The sequence below is a fragment of the Nicotiana attenuata genome, chromosome 12 (assembly GCF_001879085.1).
Source record: "Nicotiana attenuata strain UT chromosome 12, NIATTr2, whole genome shotgun sequence".
NCBI lineage: Eukaryota > Viridiplantae > Streptophyta > Magnoliopsida > Solanales > Solanaceae > Nicotiana > Nicotiana attenuata.
In genome coordinates, this window is record NC_032000.1 from 23,945,430 (window position 1) to 23,960,170 (window position 14,741).

Consider the following 14,741-nt stretch of genomic DNA (forward strand, 5'->3'; position numbering starts at 1 on the left):
TGAAGGGGGCATATTTAAAAAATTTGTTTAAATATGTCATTCTCGTTTTATTTTATCTAGTGCTTCCTCTTTGTCTTCTATGTTTCCTCATGTTTGTGTGCACATATGTGGCATGGGTTAGCTTGGCTGGACATCTTTGCACTTTTATTCTTTTTAATGATGTCAAAAGGGGGAAAAAGAAAGACTAATATAGGACTCAGGGGAACCACATTGGGGGAACTGGTTCTTGTGTAACTGAAGGCATCGTCTCAGGGGGAACTCTTTGACACTGCTCTCTGATGCCTTAATTCAAACCTTATAACTGTTTAAGTTTGTCATCATCAAAAAGGGAGAAACTGATAGGTCTTATATATTCTTACCTTATGTTTTGATGATCTAACAAACTTTCTGACAAGAACCAGTTAGGGAACCTGAATACCTTGGATTGCTGCAAACTCCAACGGACTCCAGTAAAAGATGAATCGCTACACTTATAGGAGCTAGGAACCAAACAAGGACCTGATGCTCCTGAGGTTCCTATATAGCAGCACAAGTCATTTGGACACAGCTGGAACTGAAGTGACTGGCGGCACTGTTTCTACCGCACTGCACCACACTGTCAGCCCACTCATTCTCTAACCAAACAAAGTACTCACATCATTTCAAGTGATGTGACCAAGATGTACCAAAGGGGTTTTTATACAAAACATCACTGAATGGTTTTAGTTTCATTCATTCAAGCCTTTAGCAAAAACAGAAAAGATCATTCTCTCAAGCTTGAAGAACAAGGTTGAACGCCACTACGGACCAGTTCCAAAACGATCGATTATTGCTATCCTAGTTGAGTTGTAACCTTGTTATTGCACTTACAATATCTCCTAAATTGCTTACTTAGAAGTTTACTGATTAGGAACTCTCTTGTAAATCCTCAGACTCGTTGAGTTTAGGTTGTAGCTAGATTTAGTCATAAAGAAAAGTCCTTGTAATCGTAGTATTGCAAAGTGGCTTGTGGTGATAGCACCACAAGTTATAAAAAGCCTTTGTAACTAGGATAGTCACAAAGTGGCTTGTGGTAAAGGTGCCACAAGTTAGTTTGAAGTCTTTACAATCGGAAGCATTGTAAAGTGGCTTGTAATAGGTAAGATTACAAGTTAGTGAAGTTAAAAACCTACAGGGTAGGTTGTGGTTTTTTGATCCCCTTGTGCGGGATTTTTCCACGTAAAAAATCCTCTGCCTCATTTACTCACTGCCTTACTAAGTGCTCTCAACAGAAACTTGTAGAGGACCAGGTACTCTACGATTTGGTGGACCCATACAAGCTAACAATCACTATTAGAATTTACCTTGGGTGGTGGAGTGACCCTTAAGGAGTTAGGTTTTTGAGAGCTTTACTTTTTAGAGCGAGTTTTTATGTTTTGGGGCTGTGTGGGACGAAATAGGGCTAAAAAATGACTTCCCAAGTTGGCCACCACGTTCCAGTAGGCGTGACCGCGGTCCCGACCGTGGTAAATCACTGGGACACTGCCTCACCACCGCGGTCGCGGTAAAAACGCGGTGGTTACACACTATTCTGTAAAACGGGCATAACTCTTGCATAGAGCTCCGTTTGGGCTCCACAATATATCGTTGGAAAGCTATTTTAATGGCCTACAATTTCATGCTTTGAATTTTCCCAAATTCCTTATACATTTTCACTAAACTCTGCTGCAAGACAGACCTTCTGCAAACTTAGTCGATTTTGTCAAATCTTATGCACCTCACTTTCTAACTTGGTTTTGAAACAACTATTTTCACCCATAATCATCCCGATGGAACTTCACATGTTCAAAATATAACCTTAATACTCCTTTAACTCATTCATAACTAAGCCGAATTTATGGGGTGTTACATGGAAAATGTCAACTCTCTGAAGTTTGGTCTGTCATAGAAAAGGTCAATCTACGGCCGCAAAAGGTAATCTGCAGCCGCAAACTGGAATCTCCGATAGCGAACAAAATTTTGCAGACCGCAGACAAGATGCGAACTTAATCTCACCAGATAACAGAGTGCGGGCCGCACATGAAATTGTGCATCCGCACTCGCCCCACTTTCCTTAGAAAACCAAGTAGCATAAATAGAGGGCTAAGGGCAACTGTTACGTTTTTTCCCTCTCTGAGCACAAACACAGTAATCTTTTGAAATTTCTTCGTGAATCTGTCAGTACACACATACAACATCTTTGATCAGTCATTCCACACACTCATTCATCTAGTATGCTTCAATTTCTTGTTACTTTTTTCTTTTACTTTTCAGATTTTTAGTCATTTTTAGGCCATTTGTCAATAAAATTCAATTGTGCATTCATGTGGGAGTAAATCTATAGTGGGTTAACTAAGACATGCTCTATGGGGACTGGGTCAACATATTGTCATGCCTCTATATTGTTGCCATGTCAAAATTTGCACAAAATTGCAAAACCTAGATAGAAAAACTAATTGTTCGTAGTTTTTGCCTTATGCAGCCGCACCTGAAATTGTGCAGTCAGCAGATAGTGTTTTTAGAGAAACATAGCGAAAAAGGGATATGCGGCAGCAATATAAACGTGCGGTCCGCATATTTTTCATCACGGCCGCAAGACAACCCTTTTACTGTCATCAGAGAGTCTACACTTTTAGACTAAATTATGTGGTCGTAGGTTTAATTGTGCGGACCGTAGAAAATAGGTTGTGGCCATACATCAGCCAATCCTCTGTCATCAGGTCGCAAACAAATTTGTGCGGTCCGCAAGGCCTCATATGTGGCCACAAGAAAATTATGCGGAACGCGGATCCTTCTACTTCAAGCATGATTTAACTGTGAACCTCACTGTGTTCTTGGTGTATACTTGCATATCTCCTTGTACGTCTAAACATTGAATTGCAACTAATAATCGCCTTTGCATGATACAGATAATGGTTCGATTTAGAGGCAGAGGCGACACTTCTAAAGGGAGGGATGAACCTTCTAGGGGTCGAGGCAAGAGTGCCTTACCCCTTTGCCAACAAAGGATAATAACAAAGAAAGCTACAACTGGCAGAGGGAGAGGTGTAGATCTCTCCGAGACAAGCTCTTATGTCCCGTCTAGGGAAAAATCAGAGGGCAACTCAGCCTCTGTTCAAGAGCAACCGGCTGTACAGTCAAGGCCGTAGGGAGATATCAACTCAGGGATGAGTCGTCCTTATCTCATAGCACTTCCGAGGGTTCGAAAAGTGCTAGTCAGGCTTTTGAGCCATCCACTACACCTGTCCCTGAGGCACAAGATACATCAGTTTAGAACATCCCCGATGATAACAGAGGAGGAGATGCTACAGCTACCGGCCTTGAAAGGTTGAAAAAGAAAGAGGCCTGGAAGGACTATTTTGTCAGCTTGGTTGCCTTCACCATCTTTCGTAATTGGTGGCCAGTGAAGAAAGTTCAGCCTCCTACCATTGTGGGCCAGTTTGATGAGCCAGCTATAGTAGATCTTGATACAGTTGTTGTTCCATCCACTTCGGCCGAGCCTTCTTCCAGTGCCGCAACTATGCCTCCGTGATCATCCACAACCCCTTCTACAGCTTCTGCTATAGCTTCCACTTTGGCTTTGGAGCCGGTGTCCATGCCTACTGACCCACTTTCTACGCTGCAAGTCACCCAGACATTGGCGAGCCTCAACAACTGGATGCAGACAACAACTATAAAGCTATCTGACTTATCCATTACTGTTGTAGCACAGTCTACTGCTGAGGCATCTTAGTTTTCCCCGATAGTTGAGGAGACATTAAAGAAGATCCTAGAGAACCAGAACACTATTATGGCAACCTTGGTGTAGCACGGGTCAGTGATCGAAGAGCTGGGAAAAGAAGTAAAAAAGATGAGAAAGTCCCAAGCTAGCAAGAAGTAATTTGACAAGCTCCAGAGACAGGTGACCAGGATTGCTGCAGCTGGAGATCTACTATTTGGCATGCTGATTGACCTACACCATTTAGGACCAGATCTTACAGCACCAACAGCACCGGTGGCACCAGCTAGCCAATCTGAGGAGTCAAGCCTTGCTGCCGACACTACCGAGGTAGTGCGTCAGATGTTCACCAACCCAGCCACACCCATAGTTGAGGATGATGAGATTTAGTTGGATGAGACTGAGGGCGGTGACATTGCTGGGGACACAGAGATGTCCAAGGAGCCATAGGAAGTTTTCTTCACTCTTTCCCCTATTTTAATCTTATTTTGTTAAGCATTGGGGACAATGCTCATATTTATTTGGGGGATGGGTAGTGGAGTTTATTGATCATATTTGATACATTCTAAGACAATTGGCCTGCAATAACTTGATATTATCCTTTTTTTTCTTATTATGTATATATTCTCTCTCTTTCTTTCATTATGTACATTCATTCTATCTTTTGTAGTTTTTTCTTAGTAGCTTCTTTATTTTTGTTTCTTTATTAGTTTTTTGATTGATTTAGTAGCTTCTTTGTTAAATTCAGTAGCTTCTTTTTATGTTTTAGTAGATAATAAGCCTTTGGGTTTCTTAATTCCACGGTTCTTTCCAAAGGTAGTTGTTGTGTGAACCGGGTAACTCGTCCCAACAATAGATGGCGTGACAACCTTCTTAAGGGAATGAGTCCGTTTTTGGTGTTTAGGTAATAATAGTAGTAGTAATGAATGAAAATACCCGAATTAAGTCATGTTAGAAGAGTCACACATGCTTCAATTGGTACCGAGACACTTAACTACGTGCTTATGATTAAAAATAAGGTGTCTGAAAGAAATAGCTCTAGTTAGTGACTTCGTGACTCTTATGCTGACTTTGGCAATCATCGAGTGGTTTAATTGGACCATAGTGATTTTTAAACTTGAATGTAGTCGTTGTGGGCCCTCGACTCAGTCCTCTTTAACAATCTGGTTGCGTGAGGGGTGATATGAATTGTTGCTAGTCCAAGTATCCGTGCAAAGGGTCTAGAACTTGCCCTGAATGTGTTTCAAGGCGAAATCCTATGTTTGTTTGGTTTGAAAATTGATTGTAGGCCCTCATTGGACCTTTTGAATCATCTATTGATAAACAACGTCACTATCCCTTGTCAGCCATTTTGAGCCTCTAACCTTTCTCATTTGATAACCATGTTATAAGTCTTTACCCATTTTGTCGTGACCCTCTCTTGGCACCCCTGCTTTCCTTAACACTCTTGCTTAACAAAGGGCTGAAAACGTAAGTTTTGGGGAGAAACGAGGAACTTGAAAAAGGTATGGAGGCACAAAAAGAGAAAAGAAATGATCTCAATGAGAAGAGAAGGCAAGAAAAGAAAAGAACAAAAAAAAAATTCAAAAAAGGGAATAAGCGAAAGGGTTGAAGGGGTTCAAAAAAGGTAATGATCCCAAACATGGAGAAATCAAAAAGGGAGAAAGAGAATGAAATGATCAAGAAAGAGTGATGTTAAGTCTCTCTAGTCCCAAATGAAAAGAAAGTGCCTCTAAGAATTGGCAAAGTGTGATCCGAAAAATGAAAAAATGGAGTGCTTAAGGAAAGGTGTAACCACTCACCCATACTGTATCCAACCTTAATCCAAAAGCCTTCATTACATCCTGAAAAAAGTCCTACTTGATTTCAAGCCGAGTGAACTTACATTAGTGGCGATGTACATGGGGGCAAGCCTATGGTACTTGAAGCCGTACTTGTGATATTCTCTTGAGAGAGATGAGTGAACCTTTCATAAATCTTTGGATTGAGTGCTAAAATTCTTAAGTGAGCTAGGCAAATGGAAAGTAGAGGAGGAAGAGTTTGGAGTCCACCATGACCTACATGATAGTGCAAGAGTCCTTGATGAGTAAAGTCAATTGTTGAAGCTCGAATGTCACATTAGAGCTATATGTGCATGAATGTTTAACTTGTCGCCTTGTTGATAATACATGAGTAGTGTAGGTAATTGTTGGTCCCAACTGATGTGTGAATAGCTCGCCTTTGGCTCGCTGAAATTTCCCTTAACTTTTGGAGGTGGGAACTAATTTATTTGCTTGAGGACAAGCAAAGATTTAAGTTAGGGGGAGTTGATAAGTGGGGATTTTAACTGCTTATTAGCACCTTTTAGCCTTAGTTTTAGTCCAAAAACATTTAATTGTGTTCCCGAAACTAATAAAATTGTGCGAAATTGCAGGAATGCTGGAAGTTGGTTTCCCGAGATGAAATCTGACTCAAATAAGAGTAGTCTGAAGCATAAGGCAACAAAGGGCGCAGAAGCACAAATGTGCGATCCGCAAAAGGATTTCTGCGGCCGCAGAAGAAATTGCGAACTGTACAATTCCATCTGCCGCAACAAACCAAGAGGAAGTATTCAGCAAAAATACGCGCAAAGTGCGGACCGCACATGAACTGTGCGGTAGCAAAGCTGGGATAAGAGCCGATGATCAGAGAGTATGCAAAAAGACCAAGTCGTGGAGCCTCTATGAATTGCGGACCGCACAAGAATTGTGCGGTTGCAGTCCTAATTGTGCGGACCATAGAAGATTTGCCTTGCGGCCACAACCCAGAAATGTGCGGTCATAAAAGATTGCTTAGCGGCCGCAGCATAGAAATGTGCGGTCATAGAACTTCACTTCCGGCCAGATGAAGAAATATACAGATCGCAAATGGAATTATGCGGCCGCAGAACCTCCCGAGGGGTATTTTTGTCCGAGATTTTTGGCCTTGTATAAATAGACGAGTTTCACAAAATTAAGTTTGAACCACTGAAGTTGCTGTAGCCATTTTTCCTTACAACTTTAGGAAGTTTACCATTACTTTGGTGTATTTACATTGGATTTAATTATTTTAAACTTCCATTATGAGTTTAAATAGTTTTTCTTCCTTATTTTCTTCAAATCCCATTATGAGTAGCTAGACTTTTACTAGGGTTGTGACCCAACCCTAGTTTGTAAACCTTATGGGTATCTAATTTAGTGCTTGTTTATGATTGGGTGTTGATTATTTAGCTGAGTTCATGCTTTAATTATAGAATTAATGGTTGCAAATATTAGTTCATGCCTGTTTGACTTAGTCTCTACTTGAGAAAGAGGGACCTAGTCTAAGATAACTTGGCTGACAAGGAATTGGGTCAATTAAGAGATTGATTAGCCTAAGTAAAGGGTTGTACATAGAGATAGTAATAACCCGACTTGAGCTCTTATCAACTTTTCAAGGTGATACTCATTTGGTCGTGAGAAAGCTAAGTTGGTCAAAACCACTCTCTGACCGAGAGGTATTGAGTGAGTAATGTAGAGTTGAGAGCTATAATATACCCCAATCAATAAAACAAGCATAAACGTTTTTATCCTATTAGGCAAACACCTAGGTTATCATAATAGCCCTAGGCCTTTTACCGATTTGGAAAAACCCTAAAAGCAATTATCTCTAGTCTACTTTCTTGATATTGCAATTATTATTAACAAGAATAAGAAAACAAACCCCTGTTGTGGAAGTGCAATTTAGATAATCCAATTGCTCATTTGGAATATATACCTCTAACTACCATCTTAGCTCCTAGTGGATTCGACCCCGAATCCTAGTTGGGTATTTATTTTTGCATATGACCGTTTCATATCTCTATCGAGGTGTGCTTTGGACGTGATCAATTTTTTGCGCCGTTGCTGGGGAGTTAAAAAGTGTGTGTTTTTTGAATATCTTCTTTTCCTTCCGTGTTACTAACTTGTTTGAGAAATCGTAGGTACAACCATGGCAAACAACGAGCTCGAAAATATTGCTTCAGGGGATGTGAACATCGAGAATGAGCAAGTTGATGAGGTTCCTCTTGAACCTCAAGCCAATAGAAGAGGCTGAGTGCCTCATGATAATGTCCTCGCTCCACCTCCGCCTCCACCTCCACCACGAGCAACTTCACACCGGGTATTACCCAATGAAGGATATTCTAGTGCAATAATCCCTCCCCGTATTAGGGCGGGCAACTTTCAAATCACCTATGTGATTCTCACTTTGCTAGAGCAACGGGGTCTCTTCACCGGTGCTCCAAGTCAAAATGCATACAAACTTTTGAAGGGGTTTGTGGACACATGTTGGGGGAGCAAACAAACAAATGTCTCCGAGGATGCATTGAGGCTAAGGATTTTACCCTTCTCTCTACGAGGAAAAGATTTGGATTGGTTGGAACGTTTGCCGAACCATTAAATTCATGCTTGGAATGAGCTGGCGGAAAAGTTTATTTCTAAGTTCTTCTCTCCGGGGCACATGGCTACACTTCGGGATGAGATTTTGGCATTCAAGCAAGAGCCAAATGAACCACTACACGAGATATGGGAATGTTATAGAACAATTGTTAAGGAATGTCCCAACAACAATATGACAGAGATTATGATTCAACAAACTTTTTATCGTGGGATTAACACAATCAACCAATGTGTAGTGAATCAACCTGCCGATGGGAACTTCATGACTACGCCTTATGTAGAGGCATGTGAGATCTTAGATAAAATAGTGGAAACATCATCGGCGTGGCAATCCCGGGCTAATGTTCCACAAGGTGATTTGATCGTGATCCACGTGATCCGCCTTCACAAAGAGTTGCATGACTATGGGCAAGCCATTTCCGAATTGACTACCACCATGAGCCAATTAGCAAAGGATCAACTTCAACAAGTGCAAAATCCTAAGCAAGTCAATGCCATGGAGGGAGTGAACATGATGGTGAATAAAAGAAGGACCAAGGGTCCGCAAATCTAACATTGAGTGGAGAATTATGTGCAAGAGGATAGTTGTTTTGATCAAGATGATTCTTACAATGAACAAAAAGAGGAGGTGCAATATGTGGACAACTTTCAAGAGCAACGAAACAACTTTCAAGGCCCGAACCAACAACAATGGCGACCTCATAACAAATCGAGGCAATTGGAATTCTAACAAGAAGGAAATTGGAGTGGTGGCAACAATCACGGGAATTGGCAAACAACAACAATCAAGGAAATTGGAGTGGAAATAATCAAGGAAATTGGGGGAATAACAATCAATGCGGATGGAAAAATAATCAAGGCAATCGAGGGTCGGGTTTTTAAAGGCCCACGATGTATCAACAATCGAGCAACCAACCTCCTTATCCTTCCCATGGTCCAAGTTCTTCAAACAATGAGATGGGGCATATTGAAAACATGTTCAAACAAATGATGGAAAAGAATGCCGATTCGGATGCCTAACTTGCCTCACACAATATATTATCCACAATTTAGAAGTTCAAATGGGGCGCATCTCTCAAGCTCTAAATTCTCGTCCTAAAGGAGCTCAACCAAGTGACGTGGTCATAAACCCAAAGAGTGGAAACAGCACAGGGCATGCCATGGCCGTTACTACAAGAAGTGGAAGAGGTGGGAATGCAACCACTTCAAGTCAAAAGCAACTTGTGAATGATGAGCAAGTAGTGCAAGAAGAAGAGGTCTCGAACAATGTGGTACAATCAAATGATGAAGTTTGGATTGATATTAATGATATTGTGGAAGAGACTCAAGAGGAGGTGAACCCGTCTAGGGATCACATTATTGACATACCGGAGCCGGTTGTACAAAAGGCTAAGGCACCATTGCCTAAGCCTCCACCTCCATACCCTTAAAGACTTGCCAAACAAAAATGGCGAGAATCAATTCAAAAAGTTCATTCAAATGATGAAGAGTCTCTGAATCAATGTGCTACTATTTGAAGCTTTGGAACAAATGCCCGGTTAAGCAAAGTTTATGAAGGATATCGTGACAAAGAAGCGGTCAATGAATTTTGAAACTATCAAAGTCACTCATCAAGTGAGTGCAATTATGCATTCAATGGATCATAAGTTAGAGGATCCCGGTGCTTTCACGATTCCTTGTACAATTGGAAGCGCCAAGTTTACTAAAGCTCTTTGTGATCTTAGGGCGAGTATCAATTTGATTCCCTATTCAGTTTTCATGACCTTGGGAATTGGGCAACCAAGACCCACCTCTATGAGATTGTAAATGGCCGATCGTACTATGAAGAGACCTTTGGGAGAGATTGAAGATGTCTTGGTTCTTGTTGATAAATTCATTTTTCCGGCGGATTTTGTCGTTTTAGATTGTGATGTTGATTTTGAGGTGCCGATTATTCTTGGAGGACCTTTCCTTGCTACGGGGAAGGCTGTTTGTGATGTTGAAGCCGGAGAACTCACTTTTCGGGTTGGTGATGAAAAAGTGGTATTCCATGTGTGTACGTCCATGCGACAACCAAATAGCAATGAGGTATGCTCCTTTGTGGACTTGGTGACTAATATTATTGTTGATGATACGAGTGCCACAATCAATGTTGGTCATATGTTGGAGGCCGTCTCGATCAACTTTGATGATGACGAGATGGATGGCTTCACGGAATGTGTGAACTCTTTGTAAGGAATGTGGTCGTACAATTATGCACCCCAATAATTATCATTGGATCTTGAAAATAGGACAAACCACCAACATTGATTGTGGCACGGGGGTGAATGGCTAACTGGGTTTTGGTCGAATCTCGGATTTTGACCAAGCGGTCCCGGGTTTGTTGACTTTTCCAAAATCATTAAAGGTTGAATATTTTTCACTCGTGGGTAGTTTCTAAAGCTTATTTTGAATTGTTTGAACTATATTTGGTTAGATTAGATTGGCTTAAAGAGGAATGTTAGAGGAAAGGACCCGGTTGAGCTTTGAGTTGATTGCGGAGAGAGGTAAGTGTTGTGGTTAACCTTGACTTGAGGAATAAGGACTTGTTAGTCTATTTGCTATGTGTTTTGTGTGTGGGAACAACGTATATGTGAGGTGACAAGTACTTATATATTGTAATTGGGTTGGAGCATGCGGGTGGAACTTGTTTTATTGTGTTTTATTGCATTGTTAATAATGATATCTATGCGTAGGTTAGGTTATTAGTTCTTTGGTTATTTGTTTCATAATTATTGCTTAATCATAGTCGTTGAATATTTTTGGAAGTTGAAGCTCGGTATCTCGGCACCATATTTGACGTTAAATATATTCTATGCATTATTTGTTTCTTGAATTCATTTATTCATTATTACATGGTGAGGACAAGAGTAAAAGCACGAAGGGTGATGCCGTGCCATTTACTTCATTTATTCATTATTACATAGTGTGGACAAGAGTAAAAGCACAAAGGGTCTACAGTCGTCTTCTTTGTCCAAAAAATGCGCAGTGGAAAGGGATGCTAGTCGTCTCGGCGAAGATGTAGCCGTGCCATTTATTTCATTTATTTATTATCACATGGTGAGGAAGAGAGTAAAAGCACGAAGGGTGATGACGTGTAATTTATCTCATTTCTTTATTTTTACAGGTTGTGGAAGAGAGTAAAAGCACGAAAGGTGATGCCGCGCCATTCATCTCATTTATTTATTATTACATGGTAAGGATGAGAGTAAAAGCACGAAGGGTGATGCTGTGCCATTTTCATATCATTGGTTTATCTGATTCCATTGGTTGATGATTTATTTGGCTACCGTGATTTCATACCTATCGCAACTGTTATATTTTCCACATTTTGCATGTCCCCTCCTAGTTTCTACGTTACCATTCTCTGTTATATTGCTGCTTTATATATACTTGTACATGTTATTTACGTAGGTGTCCTGTCATAACCTCGTCAGAACCTCATCGAGGTTAGGCTCGACACTTACGGATTATATTGGGTCAGTTTACTCATAGTACACTTATACACTTCTTGTGCAGATGCTGGTATTAATCCCCGTGGTGCGTGAGGTGCATCAGCTTGGATCACTACTTACAGAGACTTGAGGTAGATCTGCTGGCGTCCACAGACCTTGAAGTCCCCCTCCTCTTTTCCACTTTTAGTGTTCATTTCCTTCGAAATAGTGTAATTATTTCAGACTCTATTTGTAGATTTCTAGTTGCTTGTGTACACGTAACTCTGGATCTTTGGGAGTAGATATTATCATGTGACATATATCAGTACTGTGCTATATTGGGTTTCAATATCTCGTTGTATGTCATCATTGTGTTTTTTACTGTTTAAATTGGCTGTTTAATTATCTCACATCGGCTTGCCTAGCAAGTGGATGTTAGGCGCCATCACGACTCGGAGGTTGGGATTCCGGGTCATGACAAGTTGGTATCAGAGCACTAGGTTGCCTAGGTCTCACGAGCCATGATCAAGCTGAGTAGAGTTTGGAGGATCGATACGGAGACGTCTGTACTTATCTTGCAGAGGCTATGAAGTTCTAGGAAAAATTTCACTTCTTTCCTTCTCTATCGTACAATTTTATTCTATCATTGATGATTGAACCATTATATTCTTGTTCTCTCGCAGATGGCGAGAACACGCACAACATCTGCAGCCAGACAGGAGCCAGAGCGCCCTGTGGCATCTACTTCTAGGGGCAGAGGCTGAGGCCGAGCCAGAGGTAGAGCTCACCCTAGAGCTCGAGCAGTAGCACCCGCTGTGGAGCCTCGGATTGATCATGAGGAGGAAGTTCTAGCTCGGACCCTACCCATCGGACCAGCTCAGGTCCCGGAAGGATTCATAGCCACTCCAGTACTTCAGGATACTCTAGTCTGCTTGGTGAGCCTTATGGAGAGTGTGGCCTAGTTCGATGCATTTCCGGTGGCACCAACTGTCTCTCGGGTTGGGGGAGAAGCATAGACTCCCGCTACTTACACCTTGGAGTAGGTGGCTCCCCTATATTAGACTCCAACAACCCAGCCAGTTGGGGTGGTTCAGCCGGTTGCTGCGGCACGGCCGGTGATAGGCCTGCTATGTCTTCTGAGGCCTTGTTAAGGCTGGATAAGTTTACCAAGATCTTTCCTATTCATTTTAGCGGTGCACCTTCTGAGGACCCAGAGGATTACTTAGACCGTTCCCACGAGGTGTTGTGCAACATGGGTATTGTTGAGACTAATATGGTCGATTTTGCAGTGTTCCAGATGACCGGTTCTACCAAGAGATGGTAGATAGATTATGTGTTGACTAGACCGGCTGGTTCACCTTCACTTACCCGGGATCCATTTTCACAGTTATTTCTAGAGAAGTTCATTGCTTTCACTCTGAGAGAGGATTATCGCAGGCAGTTTGAGTGTCTTCAACAGGCTAGCATGAGTGTTACGCAGTATGAGACTCGATTTGTGGATCTAGCTCGCCACGCTATTATATAGCTCCCTACTGAGAGGGAGAGAGTGAGGAGATTCATTGATGGGATCACTTTCACTATCAGGCTGCAGATGGCCAAGGAGACGGGAAATGATATTTCTTTTTAGAGGGCCGTGGAGATTGCTAGATGGATTGCGATGGTCTATGGTCAGGAGATGGGACCTATTAATGCACCTCCGATCCAGAGTTATCAGAGTGGTTATCCAGGTCGACAGGGCCAGTTCCAGGTCTAACAATCACAATAGCCGAGGGCTTGTTATACTTGTGGAGATCCGAGGCACTTTTCTAGATTTTCCCCAGATCACAGAACGACATGCACCAACAGGGTTTCTGTGCCATGGTTCCGGCACCAGTTGCTTCATCGCCCGCTCAGCCAGCTAAAGGTGCAGGTCAGGCTGTCGTAGGTTGAGGTCAGACCATTAGAGCTGAAGGTTAGGCGGTTAGAGGTGGAGGCCAGCCAGCTAGAGGCCATCCGAGGGGCGAAGATCAGAGTGGTAGGGCCTAGCCTCATTTTTATGCATTCCCGGCTAGACCTGAGATTGAGTCATCTGACGCCATCATCACAAGTATTGTTCTAGTTTGCCATAGAGATGCTTCAGTTCTATTTGAACCGGGCTCTACTTATTCCTACGTGTCATCCTATTTTGCTTTATATCCGGTTGTGCCTTATGAGTCTTTGAGTGATTATGTATATGTGTCCACGCCTGTAGGAAACTCTGTTATTGTAGATCGTGTCTATCGCTCGTGTGTGATTACTATTGGGATGCTTGAGACTACTGTAGGTATCCTACTTCTTGATATGGTAGACTTTTATGCTATTTTTGGAATTAATTAGTTGTTACTGTATCATGTTATATTGGACTGTCACGCCAAGACGGTGACCTTAGCCATACCGGGGTAGTCTCGATTAGAGTGGAGAGAGACTCCTAGTTATTCTACCAGCAAAGTTATTTCTAAAGTGTATGCTCGACGTATGGTTGAGAAGGGATGTTTAGCTTTTGGCCTATATTCGCTATTCTAGTGTGGAGGTTCCTTCTATAGATTTGGTACCAGTTGTGCCCGAGTTTCCAGAGGTGTTTCCTGCAAATCTGCCGGGGATGCCACCCGATAGAGATATTGACTTATATACTGATTTGGCTTCGGGCACTCAGCCAATTTCTATTCTACCATACCGTATGGCCCCACCGAAGTTGAAGGAGCAGTTGCAAGATTTGCTTGATAAGGGATTCATTAGATCTAGTGTCTCACCTTGGGGTGTGCCCTTATTGTTCGTGAAGAAGAAGGATGGTTTGATGAGGATATGTATAGACTATCGGTAGTTAACAAAGTCACTATCAAGAACAAGTGCCCGTTGCCGAGGATTGATGACTTATTTGATCAGCTTCAAGGTGACAAGGCATTTTTGAAGATCGATTTGAAGTCTGGCCATCATTAGTTGAAAATTAGGGCATCCGATGTCCCTAATACAGCTTTTCGGACTCGGTATGGGCATTATGAGCTCCTAGTGATGTTATTTGGGTTGACAAATGCCCCAGCAGCATTTATGGATTTGATGAACCGTGTATTTAGACCCTATTTGGATTCTTGTGTGATCGTATTCATTGATGATATCATGATCTACTCCCGCTGTCGAAATGAG